Genomic DNA, 26916 nt, shown 5'->3' with positions numbered 1-26916 from the left:
GGTTAGGGTTTTAAACTAGGGTTTCAAATTAGGGTTAGGGTTTCAAGCTAGGGTTTCAAATTAGGGTTAGGGTTTTAAGATAGGGTTTAACATTAGGGTTAGGGTTTAAAACTAGGGTTTTTAAATTAGGGTTAGAGTTTCAAAGTAGGGTTTTAAACTAGGGTTAGGGTTTCAAAGTAGGGTTTTAAACTAGGGTTAAGGTTTCAGAGTAGGGTTTAAAACTAGGGTTAGGGTTTCAAAGTAGGGTTTAAAACTAGGGTTAGGGTTACAAAGTAGGGTTTAAAAGTAGGGTTAGGGTTTCAAAGTAGGGTTTAAAACTAGGGTTAGGGTTTCAAAGTAGGGGTTTGAACTAGGGTTAGGGTTTCAAAGTAGGGTTTTAAACTAGGGTTATGGTTTTAAAGTAGGGTTTAAAACTATGGTTAGGGTTTCAAAGTAGGGTTTTAAACTAGGGTTAGGGTTTCAATGTAGGGTTTTAAACTAGGGTTAGGGTTTTAAACTAGGGTTTTATATTAGGGTTAGGGTTTCAAACTAGGCTTTTACATTAGGGTTAGGGTTTCAAAGTAGGGTTTTAAACTAGGGTATGGGTTTCAAAGTAGGGGTTTAAACTAGGGTTAGGGTTACAAAGTAGGGTTTTAAACTAGGGTTAGGGTTTTAAACTAGGGTTAGGGTTTCAAAGTAGGGGTTTGGATTAGGGTTAGGGTTTCAAAGTAGGGTTTTAAACTAGGGTTAGGGTTTCAAATTAGGGTTTTAAACTAGGGTTAGGGTTTCAAAGTAGGGGTTTGAACTAGGGTAAGGGTTTCAAAGTAGGGTTTTATACTAGGGATAGGGTTTCAAAGTAGGGTTTTAAACTAGGGTTAGGGTTTCAAAGTAGGGTTTTAAACTAGGGTTAGGGTTTCAAAGTAGGGGTTTGAACTACGGTTAGGGTTTCAAAGTAGGGTTTTAAACTAAGGTTAGGGTTACAAAGTAGGGTTTAAAACTAGGGTTAGGGTTTCAAAGTAGGGGTTTAAACTAGGGTTAGGGTTTCAAAGTAGGGTTTGAAACTAGGGTTAGGGTTTCAAAGTAGGGTTTTAAACTAGGGTTAGGGTTTCAATGTAGGGTTTTAAACTAGGGTTAGGATTTCAAACTAGGGTTTTATATTAGGGTTAGGGTTTCAAACTAGGCTTTTACATTAGGGTATGGGTTTCAAAGTAGGGTTTTAAACTAGGGTATGGGTTTCAAAGTAGGGGTTTAAACTAGGGTTAGGGTTACAAAGTAGGGTTTTAAACTAGGGTTAGGGTTTCAAAGTAGGGTTTAAAACTAGGGGTTAGGGTTTCAAAGTAGGGTTTTAAAGTAGGGTTAGGGTTTCAAAGTAGGGTTTTAAACTAGGGTTAGGGTTTCAAAGTAGGGTTTTAAACTTGGGTTAGGGTTTCAAAGTAGGGTTTTAAACTAGGGTTAGGGTTTCAAAGTAGGGGTTTAAACTAGGGTTAGGGTTTCAAAGTAGGGTTTGAAACTAGGGTTAGGGTTTCAAAGTAGGGGTTTGAACTACGGTTAGGGTTTCAAAGTAGGGTTTTAAACTAAGGTTAGGGTTACAAAGTAGGGTTTTATATTAGGGTTAGGGTTTCAAACTAGGCTTTTACATTAGGGTATGGGTTTCAAAGTAGGGTTTTAAACTAGGGTATGGGTTTCAAAGTAGGGGTTTAAACTAGGGTTAGGGTTACAAAGTAGGGTTTTAAACTAGGGTTAGGGTTTCAAAGTAGGGTTTAAAACTAGGGGTTAGGGTTTCAAAGTAGGGTTTTAAAGTAGGGTTAGGGTTTCAAAGTAGGGTTTTAAACTAGGGTTAGGGTTTCAAAGTAGGGTTTTAAACTTGGGTTAGGGTTTCAAAGTAGGGTTTTAAACTAGGGTTAGGGTTTCAAAGTAGGGGTTTAAACTAGGGTTAGGGTTTCAAAGTAGGGTTTGAAACTAGGGTTAGGGTTTCAAAGTAGGGTTTTAAACTAGGGTTAGGGTTTCAAATTAGGGTTTTAAACTAGGGTTAGGGTTTCAAAGTAGGGGTTTGAACTAGGGTAAGGGTTTCAAAGTAGGGTTTTATACTAGGGATAGGGTTTCAAAGTAGGGTTTTAAACTAGGGTTAGGGTTTCAAAGTAGGGTTTTAAACTAGGGTTAGGGTTTCAAAGTAGGGGTTTGAACTACGGTTAGGGTTTCAAAGTAGGGTTTTAAACTAAGGTTAGGGTTACAAAGTAGGGTTTAAAACTAGGGTTAGGGTTTCAAAGTAGGGGTTTAAACTAGGGTTAGGGTTTCAAAGTAGGGTTTGAAACTAGGGTTAGGGTTTCAAAGTAGGGTTTTAAACTAGGGTTAGGGTTTCAATGTAGGGTTTTAAACTAGGGTTAGGATTTCAAACTAGGGTTTTATATTAGGGTTAGGGTTTCAAACTAGGCTTTTACATTAGGGTATGGGTTTCAAAGTAGGGTTTTAAACTAGGGTATGGGTTTCAAAGTAGGGGTTTAAACTAGGGTTAGGGTTACAAAGTAGGGTTTTAAACTAGGGTTAGGGTTTCAAAGTAGGGTTTAAAACTAGGGGTTAGGGTTTCAAAGTAGGGTTTTAAAGTAGGGTTAGAGTTTCAAAGTAGGGTTTTAAACTAGGGTTAGGGTTTCAAAGTAGGGTTTTAAACTTGGGTTAGGGTTTCAAAGTAGGGTTTTAAACTAGGGTTAGGGTTTCAAAGTAGGGGTTTAAACTAGGGTTAGGGTTTCAAAGTAGGGTTTGAAACTAGGGTTAGGGTTTCAAAGTAGGGGTTTGAACTACGGTTAGGGTTTCAAAGTAGGGTTTTAAACTAAGGTTAGGGTTACAAAGTAGGGTTTTATATTAGGGTTAGGGTTTCAAACTAGGCTTTTACATTAGGGTATGGGTTTCAAAGTAGGGTTTTAAACTAGGGTATGGGTTTCAAAGTAGGGGTTTAAACTAGGGTTAGGGTTACAAAGTAGGGTTTTAAACTAGGGTTAGGGTTTCAAAGTAGGGTTTAAAACTAGGGGTTAGGGTTTCAAAGTAGGGTTTTAAAGTAGGGTTAGGGTTTCAAAGTAGGGTTTTAAACTAGGGTTAGGGTTTCAAAGTAGGGTTTTAAACTTGGGTTAGGGTTTCAAAGTAGGGTTTTAAACTAGGGTTAGGGTTTCAAAGTAGGGGTTTAAACTAGGGTTAGGGTTTCAAAGTAGGGTTTGAAACTAGGGTTAGGGTTTCAAAGTAGGGGTTTGAACTACGGTTAGGGTTTCAAAGTAGGGTTTTAAACTAAGGTTAGGGTTACAAAGTAGGGTTTAAAACTAGGGTTAGGGTTTCAAAGTAGGGGTTTAAACTAGGGTTAGGGTTTCAAAGTAGGGTTTGAAACTAGGGTTAGGGTTTCAAAGTAGGGTTTTAAACTAGGGTTAGGGTCACAAAATAGGGTTTTAAACTAGGGTTAGGGTTTCAAACTAGGGTTTTACATTAGGGTTAGGGTTTCAAACTAGGGTTTTATATTAGTGTTAGGGTTTCAAACTAGGCTTTTACATTAGGGTTAGGGTTTAAAACTAGGGTTTCAAATTAACATCTTACAAATTACTTTTATATGTGTATGTGTGCCCTGAGGAAACTGTGGAGACAACATGCGCACAGTCACTGTTTGTGCATCTTGAAGAACTCATCAATATTATAAAAGAAAACATTTATTTTAGCAAAGGAAATGGACAATTTATAGTACTTAATAATAAACCATAATCAGCAAAAAAACACAGTAATAGTCACACGCTACAAATTTGGAAAAGAATCAAATAAAAAAAAATTGTGACTGAAAAGTCCTGGCTGTACCTAATCAATTGGCCAAGATGGCCGCTGCCCCGGGTGGGCGGAGGGGAGAGAATCCTTAGTGTACCTAATTAATTGGCCAAGATGGCCGCCGCCCTGGGTGGGCGGAGTGGCGAGAATCCAAGGTGTACCTAATTAATTGGCCAAGGTTGCCGCCGCCCTGGGTGGGCGGAGTGGCAAGAATCCAGGGTGTACCTAATGAATTTACCAGAATCCTGGGTGTACCTAATCAATTGGCCAAGATAGTAAAAAAGAAACCAAACCGAAGTAAATCGCGCATTTAGCTAGCGCTGCATTAGTGACGTCACCGGCAAGCGCGAAGGCGCTTCTATCAATTTTATTATTTCTTTAATCTTAAAGTATCTTGCTTTTATATTCTTAGGTTTATTCACATTTTTACAATTTCTGTCCATACATTTGTATATTTCAATAACATATTTAATCATTTCTTTCCAATGTTTTACCGTCAATTTTTTTTATCATATAACTTTATTGAACAAATGTCAACGGACAATTTCCAGCCAATCCTGTAGCGTGACATCATCTGTAGGCGACCCCGATACAATCTCGCAGACCGATCACATCTGGTACCGACACCAAACCATGTCTCGAGTCACAGGACACTGTCAGTGCTGATCCACACCACTTTAGGTGAGGATGGCGGCTGCCATACAGATTCATGTCCAAACCCCCGAACTATCCCTTTAAAGTACATTTCAATTCAGCTATAATTGAGTACATACATACTACAAGACTTATATAGCTTAACAGAAAAAAAAGTTACAAACATCTACTGAGAGTTGTTTTATTTTTCGCATTGAGCAGAAGCTCCATTATTTATTTATTTACAGCGCGGTTAGACCCGTGCTGCTCGCGACCCAGACCTACGTGCCCCTAGCGCTTACCAGCCCTGGTTAAAGTATAACAAAACGTGTGACTTCATTGTTTACATGATTAGCGGATAGCATCAATACAATGTCTGCCTTGCTGAGTTGGAGTCTTCAGGAAGGGGGGTTTAGTAAAATTCTGAGCTAGATACAAATTCTGACATATTCTGTGTACCTTACACGCATCAGTAGTTGTAGCAGAAGCAGTACACCGGTCACCAGAGGAGATTTTTGTAGTGGCGAAAGTGGATGGGAAGGATCGTGGTCTTTATGAAAGTGTGGGATACATGTTCCTCGCACCCTCAGAGCCAACTTTATGGCGAACAACTTCCCGACAGAAGGTGGAGCGGTGAGCGACCTGGCTTCGAATGAGTGCGTGTCGTAGCATGACGTTATCCAAGATCATAATCATTTGTTTTATGCAAATTAAGTTGCTGAATTTTAGTCTTGCAAGGCAACAAAATTACTTTCACAAACAAAGGAAAAACAAATCATAATATATATATTTTTTAAACTATAAATAAATAGATAAAGGGGCACTTTGGGCCAATAACCCCCCCAAGCTCCTTTAGCCATGTTGTGGCTCATTCACCATCGAAACTAAACAAAACATCAAGTAAAATTATAATAAAAATATAAATTTGTTGGGAAAAAATATATATAAACATTTTTTTCAGGTAATACCACATGATGTCCAAATACATACATGTTGCTAAAAAGTTATTTATTTATTTATTTACATAGTTGTGAGACTAACCTGATAGATAGATGCTTCCATGGGTTCTTGGTTGTCTTGTGGATGATACAAACTCCTGTCTTTAAATGTATTTCAAAATAAAAGTCCCACATTGGCTATTTCTTTTTGGTTGCACCACATGATAATTCAATGGGCCTCGTCTGACAAATGCATCTCTCAATGGCCCATGTATTAAAAAAAAAAAATAGCCTTCAACAAAAAGGGTTTAAATAATCAAAGAATAACCTCATACCCTCGTACATAAAAAAGACAGTTCAAGGTCAAGGATGGCACAAAACGGATTCACAGCAAACCAAAATTAAGTGCAAAAACTTATTTGTCCAGAAAAATCAACTCACTCAAAATATGAATAATATTCTGGTACTATGTTTGTCCTGCATGTCATTCCAGATCTGAAAAAAAGAAGAAGTCTTTCTCATAGCACTATGCCGGTATACTCTTTTATTGTCAGATTTAGTTGAGCATGCCTTTAAGTCCTCCCTATGTGCATGGCAAGCATACGCCACTCTTGATAAACTGGAACACTTGGCATCTCCTCTGTTGCACATGGAGAAGTTAGAACTCCATCAGGCTAAGGCCAGGATCTGCTGTTGGGTTACCGTTGTATTGATCTCAATTTCGCATTCCGGGCATATTCCACTGGTTAAATTAATGAAGAACTGTGAGAGAACAAACATTCATAATAAGAGCAAGAATGTGTACTTCTTTGCTGGGCGCGTCATGTATTGCATGCACTTACTTGTTGGATGATCTCTGTCACGTTAACTCCCAGGGCATGGATAACCTGAGCTTTTATATGCCCGTACACTGTTGGGCAATACGAAGGAACACAACAACTAAATTACTTATTTCTTTACTCTTTAGTTGAACGTGACTTGCTTTAGTCCACAACAAAATTATGCATAATGTCGATGGAAAACTGCTGTTTTTCTCTTTGAGTGGCAATATTATGTCATCAGCCCAATTAAAGTGATATCTAGACTACTATAACCATTAAGTGGAATAACATCGAGACGCTTCTGAGTCTGTTGGTGAGTTTTCACAGCATTTTCTCACAGCGCAAGAGTGATAGCAACCATTTGTAGATGGTGCTTTGCTGGCATCTACTGGTGAAGGCACAGCAATGCTAGTTGTTTTTGATGAACAAGTAGATTTGCTCCCAGTGATTGGCAGTACATGGACCATGTGAGCACATGTGCGTGTGATGTCACAGTACCTCTTCCTCCTCCAGTGGGTTCCTCTTGGAGAACTACCAACAAAAGACAACAATTCTATTATTTCACATCTGAGTGGTAGTAGTCAAAATAGATTTAGTTCCTTTCAAGAAAAAGCCCGACATGTCTTCTTTAGCAAACTGTTGTTTCTATTTTAGACAACTTGTGGAAAACATTTGTTAAAATTACTGTGTGGTAGAATGTGGGAAATTGAGAGCTTTATATATTAGTTGATGATGGCAAGGAAAATGATCGACTAATTAATCAATGATGTGACTGGTGAGGCATGGGCTTTTTTGAAGTCAAGAATAAAACTATGAATCCAAAATAGAATATTAGCCTCTATTTAAATTTTTACCTTAATTGGAACATTTGTTTTCAAAGCTTTTAATTGTGCTTTAATCAACACCACACTGTAAAAATAAATAAAAAGGCTTTACATTCCAGAATGAAGATTTCTGGTCAACTACTTGCATATTCCGATCTTCCGTGTACATGCTCCGCTACCTTCATCAGATCGATGTAAACATGTGATTTATCAAGACGAAGTTCATTGATCTGTTCTATAGTTTTTTCACTTAAAGCAACATCTTGATTGAAAACAAGCTACTAGTACTTTAAAACAAGTTCTCCCATCGTAGACGTTTTTTATTTTTTGCTAACCTGGTTATGAAAGCCCCGATTATAAATGTAACCACTGGTAACATAACTGCATGTCTGTTTGTAAGTTGTAACAATCCAATCCGTGTTAAAATCAGTAAATATTTTTTTCAGTTAGGATCAGTGTTCCCGATAATTTTCTATGTGTGTTCCCTGTTTCTGAGGCAATGGCACTTGAGGGTTTGAGCTTCCCTAGTAGCTCACTGTTCTGGTGTACAATGTGCAAAGTGTAGGTGTGGGACTTTACCATTACTGCCGGGAGCTGAAAAGGAAATAAAAGAAAAAAACATGTTATTTATCCCATTATACTTGAGGAATGTACAGCATTGGTTATACATTAGGATTTTGTGAAAAAAAGTGGAAATGACTTTGGTTATGAGATAATGAGGAAGGTTGAGAAGTGGCAGCCAGATGAACGGCAAGTAGTGCATCCTTATATTGTAGTTATAACATAGCTAGGCTATTTCATGTAATAATAATAATAATAATAATCATTATTATTTTACTCTTTACACGCAGGACGTAGTAAGGTAAAGGAACCTCCCCTACCTGCCTCTGACCGCAAGTCCCTGATAATAATGCATGCTAAAATTATAGTGGTAATGTAGCTAGCTAGCCGTAAATTCTTGAAACGATATTATGAATCAACTACAACAAAAGTTTGGCTGCACTGTAACGAATTGACTCTAGAATTTACTTATTCGTGCGTAGAGCAAGAATCGATGGGGACGGGTTACTAATAAGCCATGGCTTCTACCCGTCAGCCCTTCTTTCGTATGTCATTGTTACAAATGATATGATGTGATCGATGTAACCTGTAATAATGTGTTCGAAAGGAAAAAATGAATAAAACAAAACAAACAAAAAGTTATTATGAATCAACTGAAACAGAACTTTGGCTGGATGCAGTTGAGTACTTAAGTGTTTGAGCTTCCCATGTACAATAGATCATTGTCTGGTGTACAATGTGCTAACGACTTAGGTTATGAGATAATGACAAAGGTTATGAGGTGGATATTAGCTGGTGGCAGCCAGATGAACTGCTAGTAATCCATCGCATCACTATATTTACAGTATAACGTAACTAGGCTTAAACTATTGGTTAGTCATTATGCAGTAACAACAACAGGTTTTATAATAGACCTTAGGCATTCACTAAGCCTTTTTTACTGGAGGCAAATGGACACTTGTATGTTTGAGCTTCCCTTGCAAGTATTTTCTCTAGTGTACAATGTGCTAAGTGTTGGTGTGGGAGGTTACCTGGGACGGTGACGGGAGCTGAAAATTAAATAAAAGGGAAAAAACAAGTTATTTATTCCATTTGAATTTATGAATATACAGTATTACTTTATCGATAAATTAGCCATTAGGTGAAAAAAAGTGAAACCTACTGAGAATTTGAGATCATGTGGAAGATTGTGAGGTGGGTATGAGCTTGTGGAACCCGGATCTAATAATGCATCTGTATACTTACACTGTAGGCTCAAATTATTAGTATGATACTATGCAGCAGCTACAACAGGCTTCATCTAAGACAGGGATGGGCACACTCGGTTCTCGAGGGCCAGCGTCCGGCAGATTTGAGATGTTTCCCTTCTCCAACACAGCTGATAAATGATCAGCAAGCTCTGCATACGCCTGACAACGATCCTGTTGATTGGAATCAACTGCGTTGGAGCAGGGAAACATTCAAAAACTGATTGAAAACAAGCTACTAGTACTTTAAAACAAGTTCTCCCATCGCAGACGAGGGCTGTGTCCGAATGCCCACCCTTAACCCCTAACCGCTCATTCACTATATAGTCCCAATGCTGCCATTTTAAAGTGCATATACAACAATGTCAAGACAGAGCATGCACAGAGCGGACGGAGCTTGGCTATTCTGATCAAACTGTTTATAAGACGCTCGTTCGGATTAGTAAAAGAAATATTCCTCCCCTGTGAAACTGAATTAAACTCCATTTAGATTTGTCCTTTTAATTCCAATTGAGGTGTATCATAACTGTATGTCTGTTTGTAAATTGTAACAATCCAATCCGTGTTAAAATCAGTAAATAATTTTATAAGTTAGGATCAGTGTTCCCGATAATTTTCTATGTGTGTTCCATGTTTCTGAGGCAATGGCACTTGAGGGTTTGAGCTTCCCTAGTAGCTCACTGTTCTGGTGGACAATGTGCAAAGTGTAGGTGTGGGACTTTACCATTCTCGTCGGAAGCTGAAAAGGAAATAGAAGAGAAAAACATGTTATTTATCCCATTATACTTGAGGAATGTACAGCATTGGTTATACATTAGGATTTTGTGAAAAAAAGTGGAAATGACTTTGGTTATGAGATAATGATGAAGTGGCAGCCAGATGAACGGCAAGTAGTGCATCCTTATATTGTAGTTATAACATAGCTAGGCTATTTCATGTAATAATAATAATAATTATTATTTTACTCTTCACACGCAGGACGGAGTAAGGTAAAGGAGCCTCCCCTACCTGCCTCTGACCGCAAGTCCCTGATAATAATGCATGCTAAAATTATAGTTGTAATGTAGCTAGCTAGCCGTAAATTCTTGAAACGATATTATGAATCAACTACAACAAAAGTTTGGCTGCACTGTAACGAATTGACTCTAGAATTTACAAGAAATAAGTGGCAAAAAAGTTGCCAGCTAATTCTTGTAAAATCTCAGTACATTATTGCCTTTTTTACAAGTATTTACTGTATATAAATTAGTTACTGTATTTACTTTTACAGCAATTCACTATAATGTAGTTTACAACCGTTTCCTTTATTCTACATCATTTACTTATTTGATTTAAATACACAAATACAGTATGTCGTAGTAAAATCATCCATCCATTTTCTTAACCACTTATTCGTGCGTAGAGCAAGAATCGATGGGGACGGGTTACTAATAAGCCATGGCTTCTACCCGTCAGCCCTTCTTTCGTATGTCATTGTTACAAATGATATGATGTGATCGATGTAACCTGTAATAATGTGTTCGATAGGAAAAAATGAATAAAACAAAACCAACAAAAAGTTATTATGAATCAACTGAAACAGAACTTTGGCTGGATGCAGTTGAGTACTTAAGTGTTTGAGCTTCCCATGTACAATAGATCATTTTCTGGTGTACAATGTGCTAACGACTTAGGTTATGAGATAATGACAAAGGTTATGAGGTGGATATTAGCTGGTGGCAGCCAGATGAACTGCTAATAATCCATCCCATCACTATATTTACAGTATAACGTAACTAGGCTTAAACTATTGGTTAGTCATTATGCAGTAACAACAACAGGTTTTATAATAGACCTTAGGCATTCACTAAGCCTTTTTTACTGGAGGCAAATGGACACTTGTATGTTTGAGCTTCCCTTGCAAGTATTTTCTCTAGTGTACAATGTGCTAAGTGTTGGTGTGGGAGGTTACCTGGGACGGTGACGGGAGCTGAAAATTAAATAAAAGGGAAAAAACAAGTTATTTATTCCATTTGAATTTATGAATATACAGTATTACTTTATCGATAAATTAGCCATTAGGTGAAAAAAAGTGAAACCTACTGAGAATTTGAGATCATGTGGAAGATTGTGAGGTGGGTATGAGCTTGTGGAACCCGGATCTAATAATGCATCTGTATACTTACACTGTAGGCTCAAATTATTAGTATGATACTATGCAGCAGCTACAACAGGCTTCATCTAAGACAGGGATGGGCACACTCGGTTCTCGAGGGCCAGCGTCCGGCAGATTTGAGATGTTTCCCTTCTCCAACACAGCTGATAAATGATCAGCAAGCTCTGCATACGCCTGACAACGATCCTGTTGATTGGAATCAACTGCGTTGGAGCAGGGAAACATTCAAAAACTGATTGAAAACAAGCTACTAGTACTTTAAAACAAGTTCTCCCATCGCAGACGAGGGCTGTGTCCGAATGCCCACCCTTAACCCCTAACCGCTCATTCACTATATAGTCCCAATGCTGCCATTTTAAAGTGCATATACAACAATGTCAAGACAGAGCATGCACAGAGCGGACGGAGCTTGGCTATTCTGATCAAACTGTTTATAAGACGCTCGTTCGGATTAGTAAAATAAATATTCCTCCCCTGTGAAACTGAATTAAACTCCATTTAGATTTGTCCTTTTAATTCCAATTGAGGTGTATCATAACTGCATGTCTGTTTGTAAACTGTAACAATCCAATCCGTGTTAAAATCAGTAAATAATTTTATAAGTTAGGATCAGTGTTCCCGATAATTTTTTATGTGTGTTCCATGTTTCTGAGGCAATGGCACTTGAGGGTTTGAGCTTCCCTAGTAGCTCACTGTTCTGGTGTACAATGTGCAAAGTGTAGGTGTGGGACTTTACCATTACTGCCGGGAGCTGAAAAGGAAATAAAAGAAAAAAACATGTTATTTATCCCATTATACTTGAGGAATGTACAGCATTGGTTATACATTAGGATTTTGTGAAAAAAAGTGGAAATGACTTTGGTAATGAGATAATGATGAAGGTTGAGAAGTGGCAGCCAGATGAACTGCAAGTAGTGCATCCTTATATTGTAGTTATAACATAGCTAGGCTATTTCATGTAATAATAATAATAATTATTATTTTACTCTTCACATGCAGGACGGAGTAAGGTAAAGGAGCCTCCCCTACCTGCCTCTGACCGCAAGTCCCTGATAATAATGCATGCTAAAATTATAGTTGTAATGTAGCTAGCTAGCCGTAAATTCTTGAAACGATATTATGAATCAACTACAACAAAAGTTTGGCTGCACTGTAACGAATTGACTCTAGAATTTACAAGAAATAAGTGGCAAAAAAGTTGCCAGCTAATTCTTGTAAAATCTCAGTACATTATTGCCTTTTTTACAAGTATTTACTGTATATAAATTAGTTACTGTATTTACTTTTACAGCAATTCACTATAATGTAGTTTACAACCGTTTCCTTTATTCTACATCATTTACTTATTTGATTTAAATACACAAATACAGTATGTCGTAGTAAAATCATCCATCCATTTTCTTAACCACTTATTCGTGCGTAGAGCAAGAATCGATGGGGACGGGTTACTAATAAGCCATGGCTTCTACCCGTCAGCCCTTCTTTCGTATGTCATTGTTACAAATGGTATGATGTGATCGATGTAACCTGTAATAATGTGTTCGAAAGGAAAAAATGAATAAAACAAAACAAACAAAAATATATTATGAATCAACTGAAACAGTTATTTGGAAAATTCTGACTCCTTTGGTTGGATGCAGTTGAGTACTTAATGTTTGAGCTTCCCATGTACAATAGATCATTTTCTGGTGTACAATGTGCTAACGACTTAGGTTATGAGATAATGACAACGGTTGTGAGGTAGATATTAGTTAGTGGCAGCCAGAAGAACTGCTAATAATCAATCTGTTCACCGTAGTTATAACATATAGCTAGCCTAGGCTCCAATTAATGGTTAGACTACATCAGATTTCACATTAGACCTTTAGGCATTCGCAAACAACTTATTACTGGAGGCAAATGGGTGTGTTTAGCTTCCCTTGCAAATCATTATTCTGGTGCGCAATGTGCAAAGAGGTGTGGGAGGTTACCTGGGGCGTTAGTAGCTGAAAATTAAACAAAAGAGAAAAGCATGTTATTTATTTCATTATACTAAAGGAATGTACAGCATTACTTTGTTTATCTATACATTAGGTGAAAACAAGTGAAAATGTCTTTGGTTATAAGATAATGACAAAGGTTATGAGGTGGATATTGGCTGTTTTTGTTTAATAAATATCTGCCTTGGCCTCAAACTCCTATCTCTGCGTCTGAGTCCTAAATCTGCCACGTCGTGTCATGAACTGCGAGTAATGCATCTACTGTAGTAATAACGTAACTAGGCTTAAACTATTAGTAAATTATGCAACAGCTACAACAGGCTTCATCTAAGACATTGAGAGAGACAATAATTAAAGTCTTTTGGCTGGGGACTGTATTTACTTTTACAGCAATTCACTATAATGTAGTTTACAACCGTTTCCTTTATTCTACATCATTTACTTATTTGATTTAAATACACAAATACAGTATGTCGTAGTAAAATCATCCATCCATTTTCTTAACCACTTATTCGTGCGTAGAGCAAGAATCGATGGGGACGGGTTACTAATAAGCCATGGCTTCTACCCGTCAGCCCTTCTTTCGTATGTCATTGTTACAAATGATATGATGTGATCGATGTAACCTGTAATAATGTGTTCGATAGGAAAAAATGAATAAAACAAAACCAACAAAAAGTTATTATGAATCAACTGAAACAGAACTTTGGCTGGATGCAGTTGAGTACTTAAGTGTTTGAGCTTCCCATGTACAATAGATCATTTTCTGGTGTACAATGTGCTAACGACTTAGGTTATGAGATAATGACAAAGGTTATGAGGTGGATATTAGCTGGTGGCAGCCAGATGAACTGCTAATAATCCATCCCATCACTATATTTACAGTATAACGTAACTAGGCTTAAACTATTGGTTAGTCATTATGCAGTAACAACAACAGGTTTTATAATAGACCTTAGGCATTCACTAAGCCTTTTTTACTGGAGGCAAATGGACACTTGTATGTTTGAGCTTCCCTTGCAAGTATTTTCTCTAGTGTACAATGTGCTAAGTGTCGGTGTGGGAGGTTACCTGGGACGGTGACGGGAGCTGAAAATTAAATAAAAGGGAAAAAACAAGTTATTTATTCCATTTGAATTTATGAATATACAGTATTACTTTATCGATAAATTAGCCATTAGGTGAAAAAAAGTGAAACCTACTGAGAATTTGAGATCATGTGGAAGATTGTGAGGTGGGTATGAGCTTGTGGAACCCGGATCTAATAATGCATCTGTATACTTACACTGTAGGCTCAAATTATTAGTATGATACTATGCAGCAGCTACAACAGGCTTCATCTAAGACAGGGATGGGCACACTCGGTTCTCGAGGGCCAGCGTCCGGCAGATTTGAGATGTTTCCCTTCTCCAACACAGCTGATAAATGATCAGCAAGCTCTGCATACGCCTGACAACGATCCTGTTGATTGGAATCAACTGCGTTGGAGCAGGGAAACATTCAAAAACTGATTGAAAACAAGCTACTAGTACTTTAAAACAAGTTCTCCCATCGCAGACGAGGGCTGTGTCCGAATGCCCACCCTTAACCCCTAACCGCTCATTCACTATATAGTCCCAATGCTGCCATTTTAAAGTGCATATACAACAATGTCAAGACAGAGCATGCACAGAGCGGACGGAGCTTGGCTATTCTGATCAAACTGTTTATAAGACGCTCGTTCGGATTAGTAAAAGAAATATTCCTCCCCTGTGAAACTGAATTAAACTCCATTTAGATTTGTCCTTTTAATTCCAATTGAGGTGTATCATAACTGCATGTCTGTTTGTAAACTGTAACAATCCAATCCGTGTTAAAATCAGTAAATAATTTTATAAGTTAGGATCAGTGTTCCCGATAATTTTTTATGTGTGTTCCATGTTTCTGAGGCAATGGCACTTGAGGGTTTGAGCTTCCCTAGTAGCTCACTGTTCTGGTGTACAATGTGCAAAGTGTAGGTGTGGGACTTTACCATTACTGCCGGGAGCTGAAAAGGAAATAAAAGAAAAAAACATGTTATTTATCCCATTATACTTGAGGAATGTACAGCATTGGTTATACATTAGGATTTTGTGAAAAAAAGTGGAAATGACTTTGGTAATGAGATAATGATGAAGGTTGAGAAGTGGCAGCCAGATGAACTGCAAGTAGTGCATCCTTATATTGTAGTTATAACATAGCTAGGCTATTTCATGTAATAATAATAATAATTATTATTTTACTCTTCACATGCGGACGGAGTAAGGTAAAGGAGCCTCCCCTACCTGCCTCTGACCGCAAGTCCCTGATAATAATGCATGCTAAAATTATAGTTGTAATGTAGCTAGCTAGCCGTAAATTCTTGAAACGATATTATGAATCAACTACAACAAAAGTTTGGCTGCACTGTAACGAATTGACTCTAGAATTTACAAGAAATAAGTGGCAAAAAAGTTGCCAGCTAATTCTTGTAAAATCTCAGTACATTATTGCCTTTTTTACAAGTATTTACTGTATATAAATGAGTTACTGTATTTACTTTTACAGCAATTCACTATAATGTAGTTTACAACCGTTTCCTTTATTCTACATCATTTACTTATTTGATTTAAATACACAAATACAGTATGTCGTAGTAAAATCATCCATCCATTTTCTTAACCACTTATTCGTGCGTAGAGCAAGAATCGATGGGGACGGGTTACTAATAAGCCATGGCTTCTACCCGTCAGCCCTTCTTTCGTATGTCATTGTTACAAATGGTATGATGTGATCGATGTAACCTGTAATAATGTGTTCGAAAGGAAAAAATGAATAAAACAAAACAAACAAAAATATATTATGAATCAACTGAAACAGTTATTTGGAAAATTCTGACTCCTTTGGTTGGATGCAGTTGAGTACTTAATGTTTGAGCTTCCCATGTACAATAGATCATTTTCTGGTGTACAATGTGCTAACGACTTAGGTTATGAGATAATGACAACGGTTGTGAGGTAGATATTAGTTAGTGGCAGCCAGAAGAACTGCTAATAATCAATCTGTTCACCGTAGTTATAACATATAGCTAGCCTAGGCTCCAATTAATGGTTAGACTACATCAGATTTCACATTAGACCTTTAGGCATTCGCAAACAACTTATTACTGGAGGCAAATGGGTGTGTTTAGCTTCCCTTGCAAATCATTATTCTGGTGCGCAATGTGCAAAGAGGTGTGGGAGGTTACCTGGGGCGTTAGTAGCTGAAAATTAAACAAAAGAGAAAAGCATGTTATTTATTTCATTATACTAAAGGAATGTACAGCATTACTTTGTTTATCTATACATTAGGTGAAAACAAGTGAAAATGTCTTTGGTTATAAGATAATGACAAAGGTTATGAGGTGGATATTGGCTGTTTTTGTTTAATAAATATCTGCCTTGGCCTCAAACTCCTATCTCTGCGTCTGAGTCCTAAATCTGCCACGTCGTGTCATGAACTGCGAGTAATGCATCTACTGTAGTAATAACGTAACTAGGCTTAAACTATTAGTAAATTATGCAACAGCTACAACAGGCTTCATCTAAGACATTGAGAGAGACAATAATTAAAGTCTTTTGGCTGGGGACTGTATTTACTTTTACAGCAATTCACTATAATGTAGTTTACAACCGTTTCCTTTATTCTACATCATTTACTTATTTGATTTAAATACACAAATACAGTATGTCGTAGTAAAATCATCCATCCATTTTCTTAACCACTTATTCGTGCGTAGAGCAAGAATCGATGGGGACGGGTTACTAATAAGCCATGGCTTCTACCCGTCAGCCCTTCTTTCGTATGTCATTGTTACAAATGGTATGATGTGATCGATGTAACCTGTAATAATGTGTTCGAAAGGAAAAAATGAATAAAACAAAACAAACAAAAATATATTATGAATCAACTGAAACAGTTATTTGGAAAATTCTGACTCCTTTGGTTGGATGCAGTTGAGTACTTAATGTTTGAGCTTCCCATGTACAATAGATCATTTTCTGGTGTACAATGTGCTAACGACTTAGGTTATGAGATAATGACAACGGTTGTGAGGTAGATATTAGTTAGTGGCAGCCAGAAGAACTGCTAATAATCAATCTGTTCACCGTAGTTATAACATATAGCTAGCCTAGGCTCCAATTAATGGTTAGACTACATCAGATTTCACATTAGACCTTTAGGCATTCGCAAACAACTTATTACTGGAGGCAAATGGGTGTGTTTAGCTTCCCTTGCAAATCATTATTCTGGTGCGCAATGTGCAAAGAGGTGTGGGAGGTTACCTGGGGCGTTAGTAGCTGAAAATTAAACAAAAGAGAAAAGCATGTTATTTATTTCATTATACTAAAGGAATGTACAGCATTACTTTGTTTATCTATACATTAGGTGAAAACAAGTGAAAATGTCTTTGGTTATAAGATAATGACAAAGGTTATGAGGTGGATATTGGCTGTTTTTGTTTAATAAATATCTGCCTTGGCCTCAAACTCCTATCTCTGCGTCTGAGTCCTAAATCTGCCACGTCGTGTCATGAACTGCGAGTAATGCATCTACTGTAGTAATAACGTAACTAGGCTTAAACTATTAGTAAATTATGCAACAGCTACAACAGGCTTCATCTAAGACATTGAGAGAGACAATAATTAAAGTCTTTTGGCTGGGGACTGTATTTACTTTTACAGCAATTCACTATAATGTAGTTTACAACCGTTTCCTTTATTCTACATCATTTACTTATTTGATTTAAATACACAAATACAGTATGTCGTAGTAAAATCATCCATCCATTTTCTTAACCACTTATTCGTGCGTAGAGCAAGAATCGATGGGGACGGGTTACTAATAAGCCATGGCTTCTACCCGTCAGCCCTTCTTTCGTATGTCATTGTTACAAATGATATGATGTGATCGATGTAACCTGTAATAATGTGTTCGATAGGAAAAAATGAATAAAACAAAACCAACAAAAAGTTATTATGAATCAACTGAAACAGAACTTTGGCTGGATGCAGTTGAGTACTTAAGTGTTTGAGCTTCCCATGTACAATAGATCATTTTCTGGTGTACAATGTGCTAACGACTTAGGTTATGAGATAATGACAAAGGTTATGAGGTGGATATTAGCTGGTGGCAGCCAGATGAACTGCTAATAATCCATCCCATCACTATATTTACAGTATAACGTAACTAGGCTTAAACTATTGGTTAGTCATTATGCAGTAACAACAACAGGTTTTATAATAGACCTTAGGCATTCACTAAGCCTTTTTTACTGGAGGCAAATGGACACTTGTATGTTTGAGCTTCCCTTGCAAGTATTTTCTCTAGTGTACAATGTGCTAAGTGTTGGTGTGGGAGGTTACCTGGGACGGTGACGGGAGCTGAAAATTAAATAAAAGGGAAAAAACAAGTTATTTATTCCATTTGAATTTATGAATATACAGTATTACTTTATCGATAAATTAGCCATTAGGTGAAAAAAAGTGAAACCTACTGAGAATTTGAGATCATGTGGAAGATTGTGAGGTGGGTATGAGCTTGTGGAACCCGGATCTAATAATGCATCTGTATACTTACACTGTAGGCTCAAATTATTAGTATGATACTATGCAGCAGCTACAACAGGCTTCATCTAAGACAGGGATGGGCACACTCGGTTCTCGAGGGCCAGCGTCCGGCAGATTTGAGATGTTTCCCTTCTCCAACACAGCTGATAAATGATCAGCAAGCTCTGCATACGCCTGACAACGATCCTGTTGATTGGAATCAACTGCGTTGGAGCAGGGAAACATTCAAAAACTGATTGAAAACAAGCTACTAGTACTTTAAAACAAGTTCTCCCATCGCAGACGAGGGCTGTGTCCGAATGCCCACCCTTAACCCCTAACCGCTCATTCACTATATAGTCCCAATGCTGCCATTTTAAAGTGCATATACAACAATGTCAAGACAGAGCATGCACAGAGCGGACGGAGCTTGGCTATTCTGATCAAACTGTTTATAAGACGCTCGTTCGGATTAGTAAAAGAAATATTCCTCCCCTGTGAAACTGAATTAAACTCCATTTAGATTTGTCCTTTTAATTCCAATTGAGGTGTATCATAACTGCATGTCTGTTTGTAAACTGTAACAATCCAATCCGTGTTAAAATCAGTAAATAATTTTATAAGTTAGGATCAGTGTTCCCGATAATTTTTTATGTGTGTTCCATGTTTCTGAGGCAATGGCACTTGAGGGTTTGAGCTTCCCTAGTAGCTCACTGTTCTGGTGTACAATGTGCAAAGTGTAGGTGTGGGACTTTACCATTACTGCCGGGAGCTGAAAAGGAAATAAAAGAAAAAAACATGTTATTTATCCCATTATACTTGAGGAATGTACAGCATTGGTTATACATTAGGATTTTGTGAAAAAAAGTGGAAATGACTTTGGTAATGAGATAATGATGAAGGTTGAGAAGTGGCAGCCAGATGAACTGCAAGTAGTGCATCCTTATATTGTAGTTATAACATAGCTAGGCTATTTCATGTAATAATAATAATAATTATTATTTTACTCTTCACATGCAGGACGGAGTAAGGTAAAGGAGCCTCCCCTACCTGCCTCTGACCGCAAGTCCCTGATAATAATGCATGCTAAAATTATAGTTGTAATGTAGCTAGCTAGCCGTAAATTCTTGAAACGATATTATGAATCAACTACAACAAAAGTTTGGCTGCACTGTAACGAATTGACTCTAGAATTTACAAGAAATAAGTGGCAAAAAAGTTGCCAGCTAATTCTTGTAAAATCTCAGTACATTATTGCCTTTTTTACAAGTATTTACTGTATATAAATTAGTTACTGTATTTACTTTTACAGCAATTCACTATAATGTAGTTTACAACCGTTTCCTTTATTCTACATCATTTACTTATTTGATTTAAATACACAAATACAGTATGTCGTAGTAAAATCATCCATCCATTTTCTTAACCACTTATTCGTGCGTAGAGCAAGAATCGATGGGGACGGGTTACTAATAAGCCATGGCTTCTACCCGTCAGCCCTTCTTTCGTATGTCATTGTTACAAATGGTATGATGTGATCGATGTAACCTGTAATAATGTGTTCGAAAGGAAAAAATGAATAAAACAAAACAAACAAAAATATATTATGAATCAACTGAAACAGTTATTTGGAAAATTCTGACTCCTTTGGTTGGATGCAGTTGAGTACTTAATGTTTGAGCTTCCCATGTACAATAGATCATTTTCTGGTGTACAATGTGCTAACGACTTAGGTTATGAGATAATGACAACGGTTGTGAGGTAGATATTAGTTAGTGGCAGCCAGAAGAACTGCTAATAATCAATCTGTTCACCGTAGTTATAACATATAGCTAGCCTAGGCTCCAATTAATGGTTAGACTACATCAGATTTCACATTAGACCTTTAGGCATTCGCAAACAACTTATTACTGGAGGCAAATGGGTGTGTTTAGCTTCCCTTGCAAATCATTATTCTGGTGCGCAATGTGCAAAGAGGTGTGGGAGGTTACCTGGGGCGTTAGTAGCTGAAAATTAAACAAAAGAGAAAAGCATGTTATTTATTTCATTATACTAAAGGAATGTACAGCATTACTTTGTTTATCTATACATTAGGTGAAAACAAGTGAAAATGTCTTTGGTTATAAGATAATGACAAAGGTTATGAGGTGGATATTGGCTGTTTTTGTTTAATAAATATCTGCCTTGGCCTCAAACTCCTATCTCTGCGTCTGAGTCCTAAATCTGCCACGTCGTGTCATGAACTGCGAGTAATGCATCTACTGTAGTAATAACGTAACTAGGCTTAAACTATTAGTAAATTATGCAACAGCTACAACAGGCTTCATCTAAGACATTGAGAGAGACAATAATTAAAGTCTTTTGGCTGGGGACTGTATTTACTTTTACAGCAATTCACTATAATGTAGTTTACAACCGTTTCCTTTATTCTACATCATTTACTTATTTGATTTAAATACACAAATACAGTATGTCGTAGTAAAATCATCCATCCATTTTCTTAACCACTTATTCGTGCGTAGAGCAAGAATCGATGGGGACGGGTTACTAATAAGCCATGGCTTCTACCCGTCAGCCCTTCTTTCGTATGTCATTGTTACAAATGATATGATGTGATCGATGTAACCTGTAATAATGTGTTCGATAGGAAAAAATGAATAAAACAAAACCAACAAAAAGTTATTATGAATCAACTGAAACAGAACTTTGGCTGGATGCAGTTGAGTACTTAAGTGTTTGAGCTTCCCATGTACAATAGATCATTTTCTGGTGTACAATGTGCTAACGACTTAGGTTATGAGATAATGACAAAGGTTATGAGGTGGATATTAGCTGGTGGCAGCCAGATGAACTGCTAATAATCCATCCCATCACTATATTTACAGTATAACGTAACTAGGCTTAAACTATTGGTTAGTCATTATGCAGTAACAACAACAGGTTTTATAATAGACCTTAGGCATTCACTAAGCCTTTTTTACTGGAGGCAAATGGACACTTGTATGTTTGAGCTTCCCTTGCAAGTATTTTCTCTAGTGTACAATGTGCTAAGTGTTGGTGTGGGAGGTTACCTGGGACGGTGACGGGAGCTGAAAATTAAATAAAAGGGAAAAAACAAGTTATTTATTCCATTTGAATTTATGAATATACAGTATTACTTTATCGATAAATTAGCCATTAGGTGAAAAAAAGTGAAACCTACTGAGAATTTGAGATCATGTGGAAGATTGTGAGGTGGGTATGAGCTTGTGGAACCCGGATCTAATAATGCATCTGTATACTTACACTGTAGGCTCAAATTATTAGTATGATACTATGCAGCAGCTACAACAGGCTTCATCTAAGACAGGGATGGGCACACTCGGTTCTCGAGGGCCAGCGTCCGGCAGATTTGAGATGTTTCCCTTCTCCAACACAGCTGATAAATGATCAGCAAGCTCTGCATACGCCTGACAACGATCCTGTTGATTGGAATCAACTGCGTTGGAGCAGGGAAACATTCAAAAACTGATTGAAAACAAGCTACTAGTACTTTAAAACAAGTTCTCCCATCGCAGACGAGGGCTGTGTCCGAATGCCCACCCTTAACCCCTAACCGCTCATTCACTATATAGTCCCAATGCTGCCATTTTAAAGTGCATATACAACAATGTCAAGACAGAGCATGCACAGAGCGGACGGAGCTTGGCTATTCTGATCAAACTGTTTATAAGACGCTCGTTCGGATTAGTAAAAGAAATATTCCTCCCCTGTGAAACTGAATTAAACTCCATTTAGATTTGTCCTTTTAATTCCAATTGAGGTGTATCATAACTGCATGTCTGTTTGTAAACTGTAACAATCCAATCCGTGTTAAAATCAGTAAATAATTTTATAAGTTAGGATCAGTGTTCCCGATAATTTTTTATGTGTGTTCCATGTTTCTGAGGCAATGGCACTTGAGGGTTTGAGCTTCCCTAGTAGCTCACTGTTCTGGTGTACAATGTGCAAAGTGTAGGTGTGGGACTTTACCATTACTGCCGGGAGCTGAAAAGGAAATAAAAGAAAAAAACATGTTATTTATCCCATTATACTTGAGGAATGTACAGCATTGGTTATACATTAGGATTTTGTGAAAAAAAGTGGAAATGACTTTGGTAATGAGATAATGATGAAGGTTGAGAAGTGGCAGCCAGATGAACTGCAAGTAGTGCATCCTTATATTGTAGTTATAACATAGCTAGGCTATTTCATGTAATAATAATAATAATTATTATTTTACTCTTCACATGCAGGACGGAGTAAGGTAAAGGAGCCTCCCCTACCTGCCTCTGACCGCAAGTCCCTGATAATAATGCATGCTAAAATTATAGTTGTAATGTAGCTAGCTAGCCGTAAATTCTTGAAACGATATTATGAATCAACTACAACAAAAGTTTGGCTGCACTGTAACGAATTGACTCTAGAATTTACAAGAAATAAGTGGCAAAAAAGTTGCCAGCTAATTCTTGTAAAATCTCAGTACATTATTGCCTTTTTTACAAGTATTTACTGTATATAAATTAGTTACTGTATTTACTTTTACAGCAATTCACTATAATGTAGTTTACAACCGTTTCCTTTATTCTACATCATTTACTTATTTGATTTAAATACACAAATACAGTATGTCGTAGTAAAATCATCCATCCATTTTCTTAACCACTTATTCGTGCGTAGAGCAAGAATCGATGGGGACGGGTTACTAATAAGCCATGGCTTCTACCCGTCAGCCCTTCTTTCGTATGTCATTGTTACAAATGGTATGATGTGATCGATGTAACCTGTAATAATGTGTTCGAAAGGAAAAAATGAATAAAACAAAACAAACAAAAATATATTATGAATCAACTGAAACAGTTATTTGGAAAATTCTGACTCCTTTGGTTGGATGCAGTTGAGTACTTAATGTTTGAGCTTCCCATGTACAATAGATCATTTTCTGGTGTACAATGTGCTAACGACTTAGGTTATGAGATAATGACAAAGGTTATGAGGTGGATATTAGCTGGTGGCAGCCAGATGAACTGCTAATAATCCATCCCATCACTATATTTACAGTATAACGTAACTAGGCTTAAACTATTGGTTAGTCATTATGCAGTAACAACAACAGGTTTTATAATAGACCTTAGGCATTCACTAAGCCTTTTTTACTGGAGGCAAATGGACACTTGTATGTTTGAGCTTCCCTTGCAAGTATTTTCTCTAGTGTACAATGTGCTAAGTGTTGGTGTGGGAGGTTACCTGGGACGGTGACGGGAGCTGAAAATTAAATAAAAGGGAAAAAACAAGTTATTTATTCCATTTGAATTTATGAATATACAGTATTACTTTATCGATAAATTAGCCATTAGGTGAAAAAAAGTGAAACCTACTGAGAATTTGAGATCATGTGGAAGATTGTGAGGTGGGTATGAGCTTGTGGAACCCGGATCTAATAATGCATCTGTATACTTACACTGTAGGCTCAAATTATTAGTATGATACTATGCAGCAGCTACAACAGGCTTCATCTAAGACAGGGATGGGCACACTCGGTTCTCGAGGGCCAGCGTCCGGCAGATTTGAGATGTTTCCCTTCTCCAACACAGCTGATAAATGATCAGCAAGCTCTGCATACGCCTGACAACGATCCTGTTGATTGGAATCAACTGCGTTGGAGCAGGGAAACATTCAAAAACTGATTGAAAACAAGCTACTAGTACTTTAAAACAAGTTCTCCCATCGCAGACGAGGGCTGTGTCCGAATGCCCACCCTTAACCCCTAACCGCTCATTCACTATATAGTCCCAATGCTGCCATTTTAAAGTGCATATACAACAATGTCAAGACAGAGCATGCACAGAGCGGACGGAGCTTGGCTATTCTGATCAAACTGTTTATGAGACGCTCGTTCGGATTAGTAAAAGAAATATTCCTCCCCTGTGAAACTGAATTAAACTCCATTTAGATTTGTCCTTTTAATTCCAATTGAGGTGTATCATAACTGTATGTCTGTTTGTAAATTGTAACAATCCAATCCGTGTTAAAATCAGTAAATAATTTTATAAGTTAGGATCAGTGTTCCCGATAATTTTCTATGTGTGTTCCATGTTTCTGAGGCAATGGCACTTGAGGGTTTGAGCTTCCCTAGTAGCTCACTGTTCTGGTGGACAATGTGCAAAGTGTAGGTGTGGGACTTTACCACTCTCGTCGGAAGCTGAAAAGGAAATAGAAGAGAAAAACATGTTATTTATCCCATTATACTTGAGGAATGTACAGCATTGGTTATACATTAGGATTTTGTGAAAAAAAGTGGAAATGACTTTGGTTATGAGATAATGATGAAGGTTGAGAAGTGGCAGCCAGATGAACGGCAAGTAGTGCATCCTTATATTGTAGTTATAACATAGCTAGGCTATTTCATGTAATAATAATAATAATTATTATTTTACTCTTCACACGCAGGACGGAGTAAGGTAAAGGAGCCTCTCCTACCTGCCTCTGACCGCAAGTCCCTGATAATAATGCATGCTAAAATTATAGTTGTAATGTAGCTAGCTAGCCGTAAATTCTTGAAACGATATTATGAATCAACTACAACAAAAGTTTGGCTGCACTGTAACAAATTGACTCTAGAATTTACAAGAAATAAGTGGCAAAAAAGTTGCCAGCTAATTCTTGTAAAATCTCAGTACATTATTGCCTTTTTTACAAGTATTTACTGTATATAAATTAGTTACTGTATTTACTTTTACAGCAATTCACTATAATGTAGTTTACAACCGTTTCCTTTATTCTACATCATTTACTTATTTGATTTAAATACACAAATACAGCATGTCGTAGTAAAATCATCCATCCATTTTCTTAACCACTTATTCGTGCGTAGAGCAAGAATCGATGGGGACGGGTTACTAATAAGCCATGGCTTCTACCCGTCAGCCCTTCTTTCGTATGTCATTGTTACAAATGATATGATGTGATCGATGTAACCTGTAATAATGTGTTCGAAAGGAAAAAATGAATAAAACAAAACAAACAAAAAGTTATTATGAATCAACTGAAACAGAACTTTGGCTGGATGCAGTTGAGTACTTAAGTGTTTGAGCTTCCCATGTACAATAGATCATTGTCTGGTGTACAATGTGCTAACGACTTAGGTTATGAGATAATGACAAAGGTTATGAGGTGGATATTAGCTGGTGGCAGCCAGATGAACTGCTAGTAATCCATCGCATCACTATATTTACAGTATAACGTAACTAGGCTTAAACTATTGGTTAGTCATTATGCAGTAACAACAACAGGTTTTATAATAGACCTTAGGCATTCACTAAGCCTTTTTTACTGGAGGCAAATGGACACTTGTATGTTTGAGCTTCCCTTGCAAGTATTTTCTCTAGTGTACAATGTGCTAAGTGTTGGTGTGGGAGGTTACCTGGGACGGTGACGGGAGCTGAAAATTAAATAAAAGGGAAAAAACAAGTTATTTATTCCATTTGAATTTATGAATATACAGTATTACTTTATCGATAAATTAGCCATTAGGTGAAAAAAAGTGAAACCTACTGAGAATTTGAGATCATGTGGAAGATTGTGAGGTGGGTATGAGCTTGTGGAACCCGGATCTAATAATGCATCTGTATACTTACACTGTAGGCTCAAATTATTAGTATGATACTATGCAGCAGCTACAACAGGCTTCATCTAAGACAGGGATGGGCACACTCGGTTCTCGAGGGCCAGCGTCCGGCAGATTTGAGATGTTTCCCTTCTCCAACACAGCTGATAAATGATCAGCAAGCTCTGCATACGCCTGACAACGATCCTGTTGATTGGAATCAACTGCGTTGGAGCAGGGAAACATTCAAAAACTGATTGAAAACAAGCTACTAGTACTTTAAAACAAGTTCTCCCATCGCAGACGAGGGCTGTGTCCGAATGCCCACCCTTAACCCCTAACCGCTCATTCACTATATAGTCCCAATGCTGCCATTTTAAAGTGCATATACAACAATGTCAAGACAGAGCATGCACAGAGCGGACGGAGCTTGGCTATTCTGATCAAACTGTTTATAAGACGCTCGTTCGGATTAGTAAAAGAAATATTCCTCCCCTGTGAAACTGAATTAAACTCCATTTAGATTTGTCCTTTTAATTCCAATTGAGGTGTATCATAACTGCATGTCTGTTTGTAAACTGTAACAATCCAATCCGTGTTAAAATCAGTAAATAATTTTATAAGTTAGGATCAGTGTTCCCGATAATTTTTTATGTGTGTTCCATGTTTCTGAGGCAATGGCACTTGAGGGTTTGAGCTTCCCTAGTAGCTCACTGTTCTGGTGTACAATGTGCAAAGTGTAGGTGTGGGACTTTACCATTACTGCCGGGAGCTGAAA

The 26916-nt window shown here is 37.4% G+C and overlaps 1 long non-coding RNA gene across 5 annotated transcripts; it reads right to left on the bottom strand.

Annotated features, from left to right (window-relative positions):
• Positions 1–5871: 5871 nt before the first annotated feature.
• LOC147180505 (uncharacterized) lies at positions 5872–24697 on the bottom strand. 5 transcript variants are annotated; one of them, XR_015094460.1, is made up of 11 exons: positions 23780–24697; positions 21586–22540; positions 18332–19286; positions 14001–14955; positions 10747–11701; positions 9520–9534; positions 8580–8597; positions 7567–7581; positions 6662–6694; positions 6185–6252; positions 5872–6104 (listed from the first exon to the last, which is right to left on the bottom strand). It is a non-coding gene; the product is annotated as an uncharacterized LOC147180505 (long non-coding RNA). The 5 variants fall into 5 exon arrangements; XR_015094464.1 differs by lacking the exons at positions 21586–22540; positions 23780–24697 and adding an exon at positions 20506–20523; XR_015094465.1 differs by lacking the exons at positions 18332–19286; positions 21586–22540; positions 23780–24697 and adding an exon at positions 16174–16191.
• Positions 24698–26916: the final 2219 nt, after the last annotated feature.

Source organism: Leptonotus elevatus, chromosome 1 (assembly GCF_054856555.1).
Source record: "Leptonotus elevatus isolate MCC_2025b chromosome 1, RoL_Lele_1.0, whole genome shotgun sequence".
Lineage (NCBI taxonomy): Eukaryota > Metazoa > Chordata > Actinopteri > Syngnathiformes > Syngnathidae > Leptonotus > Leptonotus elevatus.
The sequence above is the reverse complement of the archived record's forward strand: the minus strand, read 5'-3'. Positions and strand labels throughout refer to the sequence as shown.